This window comes from Lissotriton helveticus, chromosome 3_1 (genome assembly GCF_964261635.1).
Source record: "Lissotriton helveticus chromosome 3_1, aLisHel1.1, whole genome shotgun sequence".
Lineage (NCBI taxonomy): Eukaryota > Metazoa > Chordata > Amphibia > Caudata > Salamandridae > Lissotriton > Lissotriton helveticus.
The window spans coordinates 808,655,702-808,674,847 of record NC_136061.1 but is presented as its reverse complement, the minus strand read 5'-3'; positions in this window follow the sequence as shown (position 1 = coordinate 808,674,847).

Here is a 19,146-nt window from a genome sequence, read left to right as displayed (position 1 = left end):
AAGGAAGTGATTTGAATGGGAAGCTCGCCAGGGTGTTTCAGTGGCTAGACCTGCACCATCTGAGGTGCAATCCGGATAAAACCGAGATCGTGATTTTCAGAGATGTCCCTCACAATTTGGTGGAATCCTGCTGGCTGAGTGATATGCTTCGACCTGGCACCCCACAAAACTCTGAAGAAGCTCGGGATTAAAATTGACAGTTCCCTCTCCTTCCAACCTCAGATTCAAGCCCTTGCTGGTTCTTGCTTTAGCACACTCCACATGCAAAAAAACATTTCTACCTCTCTTATCTGAGTCTGCTGGTAGAAAGGTAGTGCACGCCCTGATTACGATGAGGCGCAACAGCGGAAATGCCCTTTACCTCGGTCTCCCTGACTTTCTTTTCAATAGACTTCAGGTGGTGCAGAACTCTGCGGCTCGACTGCTATTCAGACTTCCACCTAGGTCTCACTTGTCTTCTCATTTGAGGGCCCTCCACTGGCTCCCTATAAAAAAAAGAGGGTTGTCTTTAAGGTTATGGTCCTAATGCGTAAGGCCATGCATGATACAGGCGTGGTATATCTCAGAGAGAGGATCACAAGTACATTCCAGCACGCACCCTGCACTCTTCCTCTGCACGCCTTGCAAGAGTGCCCCGCATCAACCGCCTTAGAATAGGTGGGAAATCCTTTTCCAAATTAGGGCCACTCAACTGGAACAAACTTCCATTAGATTTCCTCTTGGTAAATAACCTTGATATCTTCAAGAGGAAAAACAAGCATTGGCATAACCAATAGGTCTCGCCTTTGGGAACTTATAAGTGTTTAGCCAGAGATATTGACTTTGCCTATGTCTTTAAGCTGTGCTGTACAGATTCTGCAGCATGCTGAAAAGTTATAATAAAGAAGTGGGAGAAGCATTTTTGTTACCTTAGATATGACCAAAAAAGCATTATGTACAACTGAATGACCATATTAAAAAAGTATTAAAAATAATGTCTTGAGTTTTTTTGTCCTTTCAATGATGGCAACTTGTATCTGCCTGTCCCAATGGTTGCTTGTTGTGGTTTTTTTGGTGATGGGGGGCATAAATAGCAGAAGGGTGAAGGTCAGTCAGTGAGAGAGTCAGTCAGTGAGAGAGACAGTCAGTGAGAGTGAGAGAGTCCAGTCAGTGAGAGAGTCATTCAGTCAGTAAGAGAGTGAGAGCCAGTCAGTCAGTAAGAGAGTGAGAGACAGTGACATCCAGTGAGAGAGTGAGAGCCAGTCAGACAGTGAGAGTCAGTCAGTCAGTGAGAGTCAGTGAGAGTCAGGCAATCAGTGAGAGTCAGCCAATCAGTGAGAGCCAGTCAATCAGTGAGAGCCAGTCAGTCAGTGAGAGAGTCGGCAAGGGAGAGTGTCAGTCAGTCAGTCAGTGAGAGTCAGTCAGTCAGAGAGTCGGCGAGGGAGAGTGTCAGTCAGTCAGTGAGAGTGAGAGTGTCAGTCAGTGAGAGTGTCAGTCAGTGAGTGAGAGTCAGTGAGAGAGAGTCAGTGAGAGAGAGTCAGTCAGTGAGTGAGAGTCAGTGAGTGAGTGAGAGTCTGAGTGAGTGAGAGTCAGTCAGTCAGTGAGTGAGAGTTAGTCAGTGAGAGTGTCAGTCAGTGAGAGTGAGTCAGTCAGTGAGAGAGAGTGAGTCAGTCAGTGAGAGAGTGAGAGCCAGTGAGACAGTGACATCCAGTGAGAGCCAGTCAGACAGTTCAGACAGTGAGAGTCAGTCAGTCAGTGAGAGTCAGTCAGTCAGTGAGAGTCAGTCAGTCAGTGAGAGTCAGTCAATCAGTGAGAGTCAGTCAATCAGTGAGAGTCAGTCAGTCAGTGAGAGAGTCGGCGAGGGAGAGTGTCAGTCAGTCAGTGAGAGTGAGAGAGTCAGCCAGTCAGTCAGTCAGTGAGAGTGTCAGTCAGTGAGTGAGAGTCAGTCAGTGAGTGAGAGTCAGTCAGTGAGAGAGAGTCAGTCAGTGAGTGAGAGTCAGTGAGTGAGAGTCAGTGAGTGAGTGAGAGTCTGAGTGAGAGTCAGTCAGTGAGTGAGAGTCAGTCAGTGAGTGAGAGTTACTCAGTGAGTGAGAGTTACTCAGTGAGAGTGTCAGTCAGTGAGAGTGTCAGTCAGTGAGTGTCAGTCAGTGAGAGTGAGTCAGTCAGTGAGAGAGAGTGAGTCAGTCAGTGAGAGTGAGTCAGTCAGTGAGAGAGTCAGTCAGTGAGAGAGAGTCAGTCAGTGAGAGAGTGAGTCAGTCAGTGAGAAAGAGTGAGTCAGTCAGTGAGAGAGAGTGAGTCAGTCAGTGAGAGAGAGTGAGTCAGTGAGAGAGTGAGTCAGTAAGAGAGTGAGTCAGAGAGAGTGAGTCAGTGAAGTGAGTGAAATAGTCTTTCAGTGAGAGTGAGTGAGTCAGTCAGTGAGAGAGAGTGGGAGAGTCAGTCAGTCAGTGAGAGTGAGTGGGAGAGTCAGTCAGTGAGAGTGAGTGGGAGAGTCAGTCAGTGAGAGTAAGTGAGCCAGGCAAGTGATAAGAGTTGTTGGGAGGAGTGGCGTAATTCCTTAGTAGTAAAGCAGCAGAGGCGAATGGCTCTTGAACATGCTTGGAGTGAAAATGGTTTTGTTAATAGTGGGGGGTGAGGGGCACATGTCGGGGGTGATGGGGTGCATGTGGGGGGTGAGGGGGCACATGTGGGGGCGAGGGGGGAGCATTGTGTGTCTGTCTGTGCCCAAGAGTGCGTGCACATCACTCACTCTGCTACAATTGCCTCCTTATTTGTTGCTCGGCTGCCATGGTCTCATCAGTCTACACCAGGACCCCATTTTAACCTTCATCTCAACACTAGCCCCTCACCATAAGCAATAGTATTTTGTTATTTTTACATTGAATTAATTTCATTAAATTAAAAAGTTAGAACCCTTGACTTAACATTGGCCTACCCACTCGGTTTCTGGGCTGTCTCCCCCCCCCGTCTCTCATTCCTTCTTCCCCTGGTGTTGTCCCCTTTCTCTCCCCGTCACCCCCTCCACCCACTCTTGTCTCTCATTCTCTCCCTTTAAGGTTTCACATATATTTGATGTATCATGCAATTGCTTTTCTGTGCTGTAACATTGTCGACCTTATGTAAAGCGCTCTGATACCTTTGGGTCTAGCCAGCACTATATAAAACTGTTTAAATAAATACATTTAAAAAATGTAGTTGCACTATACTACCCTGCGCGTAAAACAGTTGTGCACAAAGTCCAGAATAAACAGATGTTCTTTGGTCTCGTCAGAACCAAACAATAATTTACCTACACGCCTGTGCCGGCACATGTATTTGTACTGACAGCCATTTTTGTACTTAGCACATTCTATCCCAGTAGTGGACTTGAGGCGCTGCATATAATTAGCAGGCAAACACACGGAGGACTAGCCAGGAGCGACCCTGTGACTTACAGGTTGTGTTCAGGTACCATCAGCAACCCATGGCCACGATTCTAAAAATAACTTGAGCCCAGGTAGGTTTTTCACCCCACCACAATTTTTAGTAGAGACCTAAATTAATGGTGGTCTGCTTTGTTGCGAGGTATTTACCCACATCTCAGTGCTCACTAAGAATGAAATCAAGTGTTCACAAAAATGGGGCATTGGTGTGGAAGCCTCAGTCTGCTTAGAACTTGTTTGCTACGCTTTGCTCTTTTATCACATGCAAGTAAACTATCCAAAACATCATGAGAATTAGCTCCTTTTTTCCAACCCACTGACTAAAATGTAACTTTAAGTTGCCTTTACAAACACTCGATTTCCCTGGCATGTCAGAAATGAAATAGTTTTTACCCGTCAGTGACATCCCACACCAGCTTGGGTCCAAAAACACACCTACCTCCGCTTCAAGCCACTAAATCGTGTAAAGAAAATAAATGTTGATGAAGTGAAAAGTGCAAGGGATTTTATCCCACAGAAAATGCAGTTACTATATTTACCGGTGGATACTAATTACAGCGCGAAAAGTTTGAACTGTAACACAGAACTCAATTTAACATTTTTACAGAAATACAGTTTGCGCCTAGCGTCGCCTGATTTTTTACCCTGTTTGTGTCCCATGAGCACCTGAAGAACTTCTCATTGAATGGACAGCAGACGCCAATAAATCTCCACTCCACCCAAAACCGAGAGCAATTATTACCCGATTCGTCCTGCTGGCAAAGATAAAAATACGAACTCCCTCTGTTAAATTCATGAAATACTTTCACAGCCACGCACTGTGCCTCCTAGTAGAACATGAAAAGCGTGCGAAACGCCATCCCCACACTTTCAAAGTCCACAATGGCTCTCCCTAACACTTGCTGCGCACCACAAGCCTATGTATGACCTGGATGAACATTGAAGAAAAACTGTGGTTAGATATGTAATCATGTACAAGGTCTGTAATTAAGGTGAATAAAAAAAGCGAGCGTATATTTTAGGCAAATATTCAATTCAGTCGGTAAGGTTTCTTAGGTAAGTTTATTCTGTTTATTTCGGTTTCAAACTTGTATTATTTACAAAAGCATTTTTCCCTCAAGTCGGGCCTTTCGCTTATACCCAACAAGAAACGGTAAACTACTGATTAATTTCTTCCCAAACACAGCCACAGAAACAGGAAAAACAACATAGCCCCTCGATTGTTAGTTGATACCAGCTGGGATTTTACAATCCAGTCCGAGTTGCTCGCTCGTAATGCCTTTTCCTGCAGCAGCTCTTGGACAACACGAACCGATCTCCAAGCACTCAGAAAATGTAAAGATCCTTTAATAAACGAAATACCGACGTGGCCCGTCTGCTTCCTCGAGGAGATCACATAAACATTTGAACGGCGTGTGACGTATTTTCCGGCGCCAACGGATGTGCATAGGCACTTTACAGGAAGTGTGTTAGAAGGCATTCATTTGCAGAAAACACCGGTTTTCTTTGAGGTATTTATATGCAAATGAGTGCACACAAGCAAGGACAATCGGGTGCAGCTGTAAGGAGCAATTAACTTCTCCAGAGTGTTTTATCAAGTCTATCTGTTGTTCCCAAGTGTTCCTGTGGAAAGCTGGTTGATCACAGAAATGTTGGAACAAGTCAGGTCCCGGGCCGGCAGCCAATCACAGCGCGGCCCGGGAAGTGACGTCACGGGGGTGTCCCGGGCCGGCAGCCAATCACAGCGCGGCCCGGGACACACGGCAACAAGGGGCCGGACTTAAAAAAAGAGGCAGAAACGCCCACGGATCGCATCAAGGCGGGTAAAATAGTAATTGACACACCTCTCTTCCAATGGCTAGCCTCCATTTACGAAGCTAGCCAATGGAAGAGAGAGGCGTGTTGAAGCACCACTGTTGAACTCATTAAATCTTTGGCTCCGCCCCCCACAGCTTTGCTGTGGGACGGTAGCCTCGACCTAAAAACACTTGGCTCTTCAAACAGTTAATCTAGGTGTCTTAGTCTATTACCACCTGCGTGTGCGCCGGGACAATCTGCTGAGTGTCTACACACTTTACAAATCAGATTAACATAACAAATGACAAATTGATGATTTTCTTCAAAGGAGCCTATTTTCACAGGGACCTTCTCTGAAATTGGATTATTAATCTGTTTATTTGAAACTCTTACAACTTGGATATTCTTTCCTGAAAGTGGTAGATCTAGGACTTCCACATGTCCAACAATGGATCTGGCAGCATTATTATCTATCAGAAATGATATGGGGTGGCCATTTACTTCCCCCGACTACAAATGGATCACTCCGGTCTTCCTCTAAGCCTGCGCCAAGCAAGTAATCTTCCTCCCCTCTACGTCTTTAAGAGGTGTCTGATTCTGAGCCATCACTCTTGAAAACAGGAATTTGCTGTAAAGCATTCTCGCCTGCTTTAGGGAACTTTTGGAACATATTTTGATTTATATTCTGGAAGGAATTTGTGTTTGGTTCACTTTGAATTTTGGGTTTTTCATGTTTTGTAGAATCATTTGAGCCTGTGGGACCTGTATCATCGGTACTTGTTTTTGCATATGCACTTGCATCTGCTGTACTGGCATATTTAGTATCTGGACTCCCTTCTGCATAGGCACATATCCGTTTGCGTTATCTTAATTAAATCTACACTCCCTCTTCCAATGCCCCACCCAATACCCAATGAGACAAGGAGTCCGTTTCTTCAATGCGTGAAACCTCCACTCCTAAACCTGGATCAATAGGTACACCTCTACCCTGTGAAATGCCAAATCCTCCAGAATTTTCTTGGAAACCAGTTTGTGGAACAATAACGCCTTGCATACCTCCTCGATTTCCTGTTAACAATGAATTCTGGAAACCTTTCTGAGACAATTGCGTTTGAGCCGACATAAATTTGTTTCTTTTTCTGCTTTATTTGTTTTTAGTCACTGCAATACATTGCATATTGCAGGATCTCATCATGTGACTTATTTTGTCAACAAATGACACTTTGTGTTATATAGGAACTGATCTCTGGTCTTAATCCCAAAATGGACTGCGATACAAAAATTCCCATGTCCTTTTGTTCAGGGTATTCTATGTCAGGACCGGAGGAGAGGTTTATGCTCGTCTTTCTTCACTTTTATTCAACAGCGCTGTTGAATAAAAGTGAAGAAAGATAAGCATATTCCTCGCCTCCGAGTCCTTAATAGAATTGAAACTTTCCGTTACGTTAGCTAGGACATTTTTCGTTCTTTTCCACTGTGCTGTTGAAACATCTGCAACAAATACTCAGTAACTAACTCTTTTTGCTTCTTGGGTGGTTCGATTAATTTAATCTAAGTCTTTTGGAGGCACGCTGCCTTTCAGAAAGGTAATCATTGCTACATATTTTTCCATAACTACAGGAGATGGTGCATTCATGCATGCATCTCTTGGTGGCTCATCACATGGCCATTGTACAGCAGTCTTACACTCATCACAATTACTTGGCACCACAATATCAAATAATGTATAATAATCATGTAAAAAGAAAATGGCAGTAGACACTATATAGAATCGCATCTCTCAAAATATTTGGTAAGAGAATCAGGGAATATATCCTACACTGTATGCACTCACTGTAAGCACCCTCTGCCAAAAAAGTACCACCATAAACTAGGGAGAAATGTTGATTATGAAAGATACACGTCCACTACATTTACAGCTAATAATAGAATTAGTAAATCTGTCAATGTTTTAGGAAGAAAAAGGTCTTTCAAGAGATGATACTGGAATGTATCTTCTTTTTATTGTCTTTTCTTTTACTTTATTTGTGTACAGCAAAGAAACCAGCAAACGCGTTTCATCTATGTACAAATGAACTACTTTAGGGCACGATATAAGAAAAAAGTATTATAACATGGTCGATATTTTGTTGTAATCCTTTGCAAAAGAAGCGTCTTGTAAAACTGTCAGTACAGAAATAGAAAATCCTTGAAATGTATCATCAAGGTGTCACAAGACATAGTGAATAATGATTCCATTCATAGTTCCAAAATATCTGTATGGTGTGTTGGTTCTCAAAAAGGGTGGAATGGATAAAGCGAGTTAGCCCTTCATCTGGCACTGTGATAGGTGCTGCACAGAAGAACACAATGCCATCCCAATTAAACAAAGAGGCAGAAAAGGTATGGGCGACCTTTTTCTTTCAAAAACATTGACTGCTTTACTGATTCTATTGTTGTAAATGTGGTGCGCCTGTATCTTTCATCACCTCAAATGTGCCTAAATCAGTCCACAACACCTTTGACATTTTTACATATTCAACTTATGTGTAGCACTTCACAGATTTGTCTTTTAATTTTGGGAACTTCTTCCACTTATAAATAGATTTTCGACAATGTGTAACTGCATTTCTGTAGGATGCATGTTTTCAATTGCTGCATCATCCAATTCTACACTGCAGCTCTTCTGGTAAAGAGAGCTTTGAGCTTTTAGGAATATCAACATCATATTTCTGGGCCAATTCAATCAATTTCTCATGTGTAATTGCTGCTCATCCTCTAATTTCTTTACAGAGGTAGATCAATTAATTTTCTTTATCTATTAAACAATTCTAAATCCAAACATCCGCATATAATTTCCTCAAATTACATTTTTAATTTTCGGATACTTAATGCCCTCTCTTTCTCAGATTCTGGGCTAGTCACTTGCACCTTTTAATACCGACAGCTTCCTCAAACTAAGGTGAAAAAATTCCATCTTCAATCATGTTAGTTTCATTCTGGTTCATCAGTGTCAAGAAGGCAATTATTCCTCCATCTTTTAAAGCTAGAACTGTTTGAGGTGGTCTCCACACAACAATCTGTGAAGTTTGAGAAGTCTGGGCAAATCCTGTTGCAGGCAAGCCTACAGCTCATTGTGTTTCTGGAGTCAGATTTATATTTACTTGGGCATTTGTAGTGGTTCTAGGCACAGTCTGTACAGTTTCTACTTGCGGTGCTTGCACCGGCACATTCATAATAGGTGGGTTTACCACTGGTGGAGGAACAATCTGTCTCTGAACAACTTGTGGTAAGGTAATCTGCAGAATTTAAAGTGGTCTCAACTTTTACTACTCTAGTCACTATCGGACTGCTTCCCATGGCACTACTTCTAGGGTTATCAGCTGCAGTTGAATAAGGCGGGGTCTGTGCAGCTAACATCTCTTCTAATGTATCATCTCCTGAATCACTACCTGTCCAATTTTCATCCCTTTTCCTCCTTGTTTTTTTCTTAAGTATTTTTCTTCTTTGCTTTTTCTGGATATAACCTAGTACCTTCGAATATGGCTTTTCTCCATCTACGCTGTTCCTCATCCCATCGAGCATCTGCATAGTTATGCATTGCTCTCTTTGCCCTTTTTAGGTTTCGACTTGGCGAGGGGCGAAGCCCCTCCCAGCTCGAAATCTTTTGTTTTCAGTAGTGATGTTAGAACAGCCTCTGCCTCTCATTGGCTAGCTCCATAAATGGAGGCTAGCCATTGGGAGGCAGAGGCTGTCAATCGCGCTTTCACTCGAAAACGCGATTCGGGGGCGTTTCTGGTGCTTTTTTTAAGCCCCGCCCCTTTGTCCCGGGCCGCGCTGCGATTGGCTGCCGGCCCGGGACACCCCCGTGACGTCATTCCCGGGCCGCGCTGTGATTGGCTGCCGCCCGGGACACCCCCGTGACGTCAGCCAATCACAGCGCGGCCCGGGACCTGACTTGTTGTAGGCAGTCTGCACATCTGACACCTCCGTTTGGGGACAGCTAAAAAATAATCTCCAGTTTTTGAAGCGACGGTTAAAAAGCGGTCATTTTGCACTGACCGAAGTGTTTTACTGAAGGCGCCGCGCATCTCACGGCAACAACATATGAATACCTGTGAACTCTTCGTCCCACCGACTATCACTTTATATCTTTGCATTATATTCATATGCATTGGGACACCTTACTCTCTAAAGCTTTTTACCCAAAATAATGCTTCATACCTGCCGCAGCATCTCTTTCAGTGTGCTCCATTGACGTCTTCCAGTTAAGTAATGCACAGTGGAGCAGATTCGGATCCTGCACTTGCGCGCTGGATCGGCACATCCAGACTTACTGAGAACCACGGAAATGCACAATTAGGTCGCCATCTTGGAATGGACCCAGGGTATTCACGGTAGTACGGTCAGAATTCTTTACGGTGACCTTAATCCTTTATCTTAGTATTACAGCAAGCTTCATTTCAACCAAATATTCACAATACAATATATGTATGCAGTATGTGTTACTAATATTAATTCAGACCTATTCGTAATTTATGTTTTGATCATATTTGTCACTTATAAAACACTTTCTATGTAGACGGATGCGTTCGCTAGCACATGGATTCAATCTTTCAAGTATGGTGCTACTTTAACTTTCGGAGTAATGTTGCCTGGGGTTTTCCATATACATTGGAGAAGGTGATTCGTGGATGACTTTGGTAGCCTAATTCAAGTGTTTGAAGCCGCGCCCCTGCTGGATTCCTGATTGGGCAAAAATACAACTCTGGCCTGTACTACATGTGTCCGCTTTACCCAGCTGGGCTTGTTGGGTCGGTGGCACCTCGTTGGCTAGAAGCAGGAGGCTTTCATGCTACTACCTCTGCTGGACATGACACACCCCTTTCTTGTCCTTGCGCTCCAGCCCCGGGAGCAACCGTACCCACCCGCCCCGTGACAGAGCACACTCCTACTCCTGCCCCCCCCCACACAACGAACCCTCCGCGCCGTTCATTATTTCCTTCCCCTTATTGTCGAGGGCCACTGTCTGCGCAAGGGGCAGAGGCCCGCGTTCTCCAGAGCTGAAAACATGATCCGTGTGCAGGGACTCTAAACACACGCATGCCTGGCCCGGCGCACAGCTGGAAAGTTGATCCCAGGACCTAAGTGGGCTCGAGGACTCGCCTTCCTGCTTGGTCTTGTGAGTCAGAGGAATAAATCCATCCGTGACCCACAGGGCGCGCAGCGGTCACTGGGAGAGGCTGGGGCTCTGTGGAAGGGGTGTCTCCGCAGTCTGCAAAGACAGACTGTTTTTGTCGGGTGCTTACTGCTTAATAACCAGCCAGGGTTTCAATGTGTGACGGAGAGGAGCTGTTAAGCTGCCCATAGGCCCCCGCCCGCCCCCCACCGAACACCCAACTCCCCTGCCCGGCCAAGCCACCTCCTGCTCCCAACGCTTACATGCAGGCGCTCCTCCCGCGCGCCCCTCACTGGCACCGGTCCCGAGGGCTCGCCTATTCCACGGCTCACGCCTACCCACATGTGCTCGGCCTCACCCCCTCTGCTGTCCTTGTCCTAGTTGGCTTTCCCAGAAATATTCCCATCCGTGTGAGAAAACCTTCTGACATGATTGATATGTTAACGAAGCGTAAATGTTCACGAGCAGTCTGCTGGTGATTCTACAGCATTCTACCATCGCTTCACACCGACAGAGTGCTAAAGTACAACTAGAGTACTGACCTTCTGTTTCATGGCAAGCGTGGGACCTGTCTGCATGCCTCGTTGCTAGGATACCAACTTTTAATTTTAATGTACATCCTTTGAAGTGAAGTGTATGACTATAAGATTTATTGTTAATACCAGTGATTCATTTGAGCTGGTTGTCCAGTGCTCGGCACCGGCACTTAATTGTCAGCACCAGCACTTAATTGTTAACACCTGCACTTATGACAGCTGCCATATGATGGCGCTGTTTGTGTAATGTAGTGGCGACAATACAGCAGTTGTTTATTCATTAAAGCAAGTAATACATGCTGTCAAGCTATTCATATAGCCTTGGGGACCTCAAACATCTTTATTGTCATGCTTGTAAGTATGTGATGGTCAGTAGTTGTGTTGTTATTGTCATTGGCTGCAGGAGTGGGTGGTGTAAGCTGCAGTGGCCTCCTGACAGGGCCCTGGCACTTATTTATGTTTTTTAACAAAGTAAGTTAGCACTGGAATGCAGAGTTGTAACCAAATGTTAAAGAAATTACAGAACAAAGCGATTTTAGTGATATTTGGCACACGTTTTAAGACACTAAAATTGTTTCCATTATTTTCTTTATTTCGTTTTCATACCACATATGAATTACAAGTGAGGCTTTATATAGGTATATTAATACCAAACCAGACTGCAACGTATAAAACGCTTGATACAAAAAAGGGTGTTCAAGAATAGCCAGAAACAACAAGTGATGCACATAGGCTGTCAGCTCTCCTCTCTAGCGGGATCACTCAAGAAAGCTGAACTTCAGTGATGGTTTGGGCATGTCTAGTTCCTAAAACTGAGAGAAGGGAATCTGCTTGACCCAGAACAGATACATCAGCTAGGGCACACTGTCACAGTGAAAAGCTTAAGAATGGCTTAGGCCAAACTTTCAAAAGAGAAAAGTTGGAAAAATATAAACATAGGAATAGAAGCATAATGCAAATGGTAAATCTATCATTCAAACAGGTGGCCATGCTACAAACCAACCATGGTAAGCTAGCTTTAAACTAGCATTAAACATGGCTAGCTAACCACCGTATACCCAGTTACTTTTTATCTTATTTGCACGCTTGGCTGGCTCTGTGTGTGTGTGTGCGGCTGGCTGTGTGTGTGTGTGCGGCTGGCTGTGTGTGTGTGTGCGGCTGGCTCTGTGTGTGTGTGTGTGTGCGTCTGGCTCTGTGTGTGCGTCTGGCTCTGTGTGTGCGGGTGGCTCTGTGTGTTGTGTGCGGCTGGCTCTGTGTGTGTGTGCGTGTGTGTGTGTGTGTGTGTGTGTGTGTGCGGCTGGCTGTGTGTGTGTGCGTGTGCGGCTGGCTGTGTGTGTGGTGTGTGCGGCTGGCTGTGTGTGTGTGCCTTTGTGTGTGTGTATGTGGCTCTGTGTGTATGTGTGGGTGCAAATGCAATAGGTCTCACATTTGCGAGAGATTAAGCTAATGGCAATGTAAATGACAATGCCATTTATTTATCTGTTTTCAAAACCAACACATAAATACAAATGTTGTCATTTACAATGCCAATAGCTCTAATTTTTCCAAAGGCGAAACCATTGCATTGTAAATGCTTGTTTTGTATTTTTTTCTCTCTCTGTCTCTTGCAGCCTTTTCCCTCATGCTTAAAGCTTCATATTGTGTCCATCACAAGTAAATGCAAAGTGGTAGGAACATAAGCACACCAAACTGTGTGGACCCAATGAACGTGACCCAGCTACAGGGAATGCAAGTAGAATTGCGCAGCCAACTATAAATCAACAAAAGCTCACTTTAACATTTAGGGTACCAAAATGCCCCCTCAATATGGGTTGAGCATTCAAGAAAAGTACAGCCCACCACCAATAAGAAAAAGTTTGAGCTCAACACAAAAATGCCCAGCACCTATAAACACATGCAAAGTTAAAGGCACAATATGCCCAATCAGAAAAGGTTTGAGCTCAACATAACACTCACCACCAGTCAATCCAAGTAAAGATTGGGGTCAAGATATTCCCCATCCCAAAAGGTTTGAGCTCAAAGCATGCCCACCACGAGTAAATTCCAGTAAAGAATGTGGTCAAAACATACACTCATCAAAAATGGTAAGATCTCAACAATATACTCATCTCCAGAAAACGTGGAGAGCACGGGACTCACGTCTGAGCATACCCGTCCCATTCGGGGTGACAAATACAAAAACAACAGTTGATGGACAGAATGCAGAACAATGTTATACATTCACCCCAGTACAGAGATCTGGGCCTAAATCCATTGATTTTTTGCTCACCATGCCATTCCAGTTTGAACCCAGCCATATGCAAATCAGTCTTGACCCTGTGCCCCATGGGAACAGTCCAGCCCAAACTGCCAAGCCAGGTCCTCCCTGGACTGGAAACAAGCATCCTAGGACCGGTTTCTGGCTATCAGCTGTCTTCAGACATGAGTCCCGTGCTCTCCACACCACTGGAGTCAAGCTTTCTTGGCTGAAGACGGCTGATAGCCAGAAACCGGTCCTAGGATGCTTGATTCCGGTCCAGGGAAGACATGGCTTGGCAGTTCGGGCTGGACTGTTCCCATGAGGCACAGGGTCAGACTGATTTGCATATGGCCTTGTCAGAACTGGGGTGGTGTGGAGTGCAAAAAAACAATGGATTTAGGCCCAGATATCTGTACTGGGGTGAATGTATGACATTCTTCTGCATTCTGTCCATCAACTGTGGTTTTTGCATTTGTCACCCCAAGTGGGATGGGTATGCTCAGACGTGAGTCCCATGCACACCACACCACTGGATTCAAGCAAGCCGGGCTGAAGACGGCTGGAATGCCAGAAAACGGTCCTGGGAAGCTTGCTTCCGGTCCAGGGAAGGCATGGCTTGGCAGTTCGGGCTGGACTGTTCCCATGAGGCATAGGGTCAGACTGATTTGCATATGGCCATGTCTGAACTGGGGTGGTGTGGAGTGCAAAAAAACGATGGATTTAGGCCCAGATCTCTGTACTGGGGTGAATGTATGACATTGTTCTGCATTCTGTCCATCAACTGTGGTTTTTGCATAGGTACCATTCAAGCACTACCAGTTTACAGTGAACGGTGCAAAACAGTTTTTGCTGCTGGCTTTTTATTTCAACTTTAAAAATTCATATCTCATTTTCCGGTTAGTGGATTTTTGACGTTTTGGTGCCTTTTTGTTCGTTAAATCCTTCTGGATTTTATAAAAAGTAAATTTTTGTTGTGTTTTCATCTTTTTGATAGGTTTGGTACGTACAAATGCTTAACACATTTTCTTAAGTTAAACCTCTCTGTTCTGTGCCAGACAAACTGGGAGTTGAGCTCAGTTTTAAATGACTGAAACCTTTACTAGAACTAACAAAAACTGTGACATTATTATTTGTGGTGGACTACCATAAACACCAACTAATAATCCACCAACTCACAGTACTAAAATATATTTTTTCTGTTTACATTTATTCTGTATGCTTTAAAAGCAGTTAAGGATGTTAAGAATTGCTGCTTCTACATCTTTCAGGGATTAGGAGGATCACATTAGCATTGTTGACATTTTTGGGCATTGGGTAGATTCAAATTGCATTGTGCACAGAATATAGGAAAAAAGTAGTAAAAGAAGAATTGAAATGAAATAAGGTTATACACAGATACAAAAACATAAGTTGAAATGAACTAAAATAACCTGGTATGTGCTGGTACAAGTAGAAAGGGTATATATAATTATATAATATTATGCATTATGAAAGTAACATTAATATTAGCAACAAAAAAAACATTAGAAGCAGTAAAATATTTAAAACAAATAAATATTGCAATTGTGTGGGCGAAGTATTGCAAAACATACATCAATTGCTGTTAAATGTTGTTATCTAGTACACAATTACACAGTGATGTTCTTTGGTAAAAACTGCTTGTACTAGATTGAAATCTTAGTTTTGGTGCATGCCAGCGCAACAGAATGCAATTTTTGTTTCTGAAAATATATATTCAAGTGCGTGCATGAGTACATATGACCATACAAATGCATTTCCTTGCAGACGTGACAAGATGGCAGCTGAAATTCACCGCTTACACCCGATTGCCATATGCAATTTACTTATAAGTCCTTAATAAAGTGCTAAGCCATATAAACAGGGCTGGTAAATTAAATGCTATTAGTGGGTCTACAGCACTTATTATTCCTCTCACGTAAGTAGCCTCTTAAAACATGTCTCAGGTCTGTCTTTGAATCCCGTATGCAGTTTAAAACTGCCAATTCGACTAGGCAAAGCAACTCCTTTGTCAAGCCTAAAACATCTCTTTTAATGCCTATAAGTATTCCGTTGGGTAGTCCCTAAACAGCCAATAGGGCACGGTGCATTGCATTCAAAAGGTTCTGCATGTTCTTTTACTTTTTATATGTCCTGGTAGTAAAAAACTCACAAATTCCTTTTTCACTACTGTAAGGCCTACCTCTCCCATGTGATAAAGTTCGGTTACCTTATTACATTTAATAAAACATAATATTTTGGGGGGAAAAGGTAGGAATGATGTGTTTAGTGTCTGAAGAATTGAAATTTAAAACCCTCTTTAATGACAAGAGTCAAATTTTAAGTCACTGGTCTGGAAATGCCACTTTTAGAAAGTCAAAAACAACAATTGATGGACAGAATGCAGAACAATGTCATACATTCACTCCAGTACAGAGATCTGGGCCTAAATCCATCGTTTTTTTGCTCACTATGCCATTCCAGTTTGGACCCAGCCAGATGCAAATCCGTCTTAACCCTGTGCCCAATGGGAACAGTCCAGCCTGAACTGCCAGGCCAGGTCCTCCCTGCACCAGAAATAAGCATCCTAGGACCGGTTTCAGGCTTTCAGCCCTCATCAGCCAGGATAGCTTGACTCCAGTGGAGTGGAGAGCATGGGACCCACATCTGGGCATACCCGTCCCACTCGGGGTGACAAGTGCAAAAACAATGTTGATGGACAAAATGCAGAACAATGTCATACAGTCACCCCAGTTCAAAGATCTGGGCCTAAATCCATCATTTTTTTGCTCACCATGCCATTCCAGTTTGGACCCAGCCACATGCAAATCAGTCTTGACCTTGCGCTCAATGGGAACAGTCCAGCCCCAACTGCCAGGCCAGGTCCTCACTGGACTGGAAACAAGCTTCCTAGCACCGGTATTAGGCTGTCAGCCCTGATCAGCCAGGATCTCCAGTGGCATGGAGAGCATGGGACCCACATCTGGGCAATACCCATTTGTCATATCCTAGCTATTTGATGCCTGCAGCCTCTTCCCTGTGTCACATGACTAGGTGAGGTTGGCAGTTGACCTCTGTTTCTTCCTCCCAGACAGCCACACAATAGAGGGCCTGGGTGTTGGCCGGATAGGCATCCTGACATGATGAGTAGGGTGAAGCTGTCACTCATCACACTTGCCCTTCAAAGACAATGCCTTAGTTTACACATAAAGTACTTAGTACTAACCTATTGTCCCTGCAGACAGACTGGTACCAGGGCAGGGAGGCAGACAATTCCAGACACTTCCAGAAGTTTCTTCTATGTGAAAGTGGGTACAGGTATAAAGAGGGGTCCCTCAGACTCACTCTTTAGTAGTCTCCTTGACATGTGTATACTACAAGAGGATGACCCAGATGCCAGAAAACTGTCCTGCTTCCTGCCTTGCTGTCTGAGAAGGCAGAATAGGGCTGCTCCCTTCATTCCAAGTTCCCTGAGTGACTCCAAGTGTCAGCTGACTGACCTTGTGTTCTGAGCTACAGGCTTACAACAAGCTCCAGAGGCCTCTCTGCAATTGCCCAGCTGACTTGCTGCACTGGACCTGTCTGAAGCTGCCTGAGCGCTACTGGCCTATGCTGGAGAGAGTTCCTTACTCCACACCGGGACATAAGGTACAAACCTCAGCAGGTTAAACATAGTCCTGTGCCCGGCCTGCGCTCCATTGAACTTGTGACTTTGTCCTGGTCCAGCGTGATCAGATACCCTCAGTTGGACATTTGTGCTTTATAGGGGCTATATTTAACTTAAATATTTGTAATTCCATATCTTCGGCTTTACTGATTGGAGTTTTGCCATTTTGGTGTCATATTTATTCAGATTTACTATATTTCTATAAATTGGTGTGGGATTTTTCTTATGTTCTGTTTTAACTTCATTACTATTTGAGTGCTGCATAAATACTTTACACATTGCCTCTAAGATGAAACTGACTGCTTTTGTGCCACGCTTCCAGAGGGTTAGGCACTGGTTAATTTAAATTTTGTAACCTTTTGTGGTTCAACCTTACAGGGATTGTGACTGTTGCTTGAGAAGTGCTCACACTCCCCTCAACCAACAACCCAGTTTCTCACAATAATGTTTATTGACACAATACAGCTCCAGCTCTATCATCCTTCAAAATCCTCGCACCATAATCTTAACTGCCATAGAACATTCACAACTGCCTCGTTGGTAAGTACAGATAAAGTAAGGAGAGAAATGTGGAGCGGGCCACAATAAAATATAAATAATGCAAAGAATAAACATATAGATATGAATAACAAATACTGAATAAACAAACTGATGAGGAAATTACAAAGTGCTAGGTGACAAAATAACATACTCCCCTTGCTTATATTGACTACTTTGATTTGACATGAGTTGATAGGAGATGAGTAAATGGTACCTAATTCTGCACTGGAACTCATAAAATCTTGTTCAGTGGAGCAACTCAAAATACTTGGAACAAGTGCTTAATTTATTGAAATCTGCCGGGACAGATAACCGAAACCGGGACTGTCTGGCCAAATCCAGGATGCCTGGTCACCCAAAGCTAATACCTAATTTTTAGTGCTACGTTACAAAGACCAGCGACCATGGTGTCTCAGAGTTCTGCTTTGCTTCACCTCGACATCCATTTTCTGTGCCTTGCTTCTAGCGATGTGTTAGAAATGGAGTTTCTGGTTGGCTAGGGTATGCACCTAACCCAGGCAGAACCCACCACTCTAGTCAGGGTAAGGGAGTTACACACCCAAGATAACCACTGCTCACCCCCTTAGTAGTTTGGCAGAGCAGCCTGGCTAGTCCCAGAGGCAATGTGTAAAGCATTTGCACATCACACACACACACCAGTGATACACTTGGCATACCACAAAAGAGACTCCACACAGAAGTATATACACATATACTTTGTATTATACACCAAAACACATAGACCACAATCCCATGAATTAATACTGATTTGTCAATCACTTTGTCAATAAATGAGCGATGCCAATTAGGCAAACATAACATCACTTTCAGTTCACTGGAGCCTGTACATGCATTTTGCACATAAATCACTTTGTAAATAAATTAGCATTGTCATTCAAGCAAATAACATCACCTTCACTGCTGTGTATAACCTAGATGCCAATGGTTTGAGCACAAATGGCAGTGGCTGAAAATGCCAAGAGCATCAAGTTGTGTTTAGCACCTCAGTGCTAACAATGCCGAGCACACCATTCTGGTGTGCAGGCGCTGAGGGGGATGGTTCAGCTGCCAGCCGGTGTTTCACATCAAATGTGGCTAAAGTGAAAAAAAATCCCCCCAAGGGATATACCCTAGTGCACAGAGAGCTCCTCTCGGGGTCACAGGTGGGAGGCACAGCTCTGGTTAGCAGTACACTGACACTCTGGTCCTAGTTGCTAGCTCACTCAGAGCGTTACCTGCGCGCTGCGTGTTTTCTTAGTGGAACTGCTGCTAATCTGGACTTTTTAAACCACCTCGTTTTGTATTTTATTTAAAAATTCGTTTGCTCAGTATCCCCTGTTTTTAGCTCCCAGCCCCCACTTGCACTATAAAAATATCCAAACTCACCGCTGTTGGGCGGGCCCTCTTCCCGGTGTTTGGTTGAATCTTTGGCGGCCATATTGGGGGTACTCAGGGACGCCTGCCGGCGCCATTTCGTAGGTCTGACGCTCTAGTCGTCATAAGGACGCTAGACGTCTTTAAAAGGGGGGTAAATTAAGTGCTCAGCCTTGCTAGCTCACTCAGAGCATTACCTGCGCGCTGCGTGTTTTCTTAGTGGAACTGCTGCTAATCTGGACTTTTTAAACCACCTCGTTTTGTATTTTATTTAAAATTTCGTTTGCTCAGTATCCCCTGTTTTTAGCTCCCAGCCCCCACTTGCACTATAAAAATATCCAAACTCACCGCTGTTGGGCGGGCCCTCTTCCCGGTGTTTGGTTAAATCTTTGGCAGCCATATTGGGGGTACTCAGGGACGCCTGCCGGCGCCATTTCGGA